Here is a 1,113-nt window from a genome sequence, read left to right on the forward strand (position 1 = left end):
GAATGACTTTCATGGATGTTTAGCTGTGAAATAGGCAGGGGTAACTGATGAATAAGCAGCCATGGACCAAACTGTGGCAGTTTGCTAAAGAGCTCCTCCCAGAATCCTACTGGAATCTTAGTGTAGGTTTAGGGCATCAATACATACAGCTGACATGATCTTCACAGCTCACCAGCTGCAGGAGAAATGCTGGAAACAATGTTAGTCTCTCTATATGGCCTATTTTGACCACACAAAAGCTTTTCACTGTTAGCCGAGAAGTGTTGTGGAGGATCTTTCTGACGTATTGAAGCCCACTGAAATTTGTCATCATTCTCTGCCTGTTCCATGATGGTATGTGAGCAGTGCTTCTCAGTAATGGATCTATCATAAATCCCTTTGAGGTTAACATGGAAGTTAAGCAAGGCTGCATCATTGTTCCAACACTCTTCTCAGTATTTTTTGCCACAATACTACATATGACCACCAACAAGCTTCCAGTTGGAGTGGAGCTAAACTACCAAATGGATGGCAAGCTGTTTAACTTCAGCTGATTCCGAGCCAAAACCAAGACCACCCTGACCTGTGTTTCAGTTTCAGGAGCTGCAGGACCTAAATATACAATTTCTGCTCTTTCTTGGTAAATGTGAGCAACTTAATTATCCTGTTTTCCTCTTGTTCAGTGAAACACCTTGTTCTTTTTGTGGTAGTGCTGAGTGCAGTCATGGTATCTCTTAACAGAATTTCATTCATTTCCACTTGTAGTTCTAATGTTTACAGGAACTACACCTACATGTACCTACCTCATGGGAGCAAGTCTGACACTATTGTATTAGCAAAGTTCTAGCAGTTGCTTTGATACTGTTATAGCTCATGCAAACTAATTCTACCAGCTGTGCTGGGTCTTTCAGCCTGCATCTGAGTTGTGAGTTGTTTCATCTAACTTAAATTCAGCAGATTCTGAGGGGGATTGATGTCTCCCAATGGGCTTGTCTACATGTGTGCTTTAATGCTCAGGAAACTATTTTACTGCACATTAGAGTGTCACATAAAACAGTGACATTACACTAATGTGCACTAAAATAGTCTACTGTGCATTAAGCATCACTTAAAAAGCATCCAAGTGCACTACTG

At 41.2% G+C, this 1,113-nt stretch overlaps 1 long non-coding RNA gene across 1 annotated transcript in view; it reads left to right on the forward strand.

The window, feature by feature from the left end:
• The first annotated feature begins 447 nt into the window (after positions 1 to 447).
• LOC109302480 overlaps positions 448 to 1,113 on the forward strand; it is a 14,968-nt gene continuing 14,302 nt past the window's right edge. The window contains exons 1-2 of the long non-coding RNA XR_002098805.1: positions 448 to 564; positions 793 to 795. This is a non-coding gene — a long non-coding RNA (uncharacterized LOC109302480). The remainder of the gene's footprint in view (positions 565 to 792; positions 796 to 1,113) is intronic.

Source organism: Gavialis gangeticus, unplaced genomic scaffold, assembly GCF_001723915.1.
Source record: "Gavialis gangeticus isolate Ggan-Ray unplaced genomic scaffold, GavGan_comp1, whole genome shotgun sequence".
Taxonomy (NCBI): Eukaryota; Metazoa; Chordata; order Crocodylia; family Gavialidae; genus Gavialis; species Gavialis gangeticus.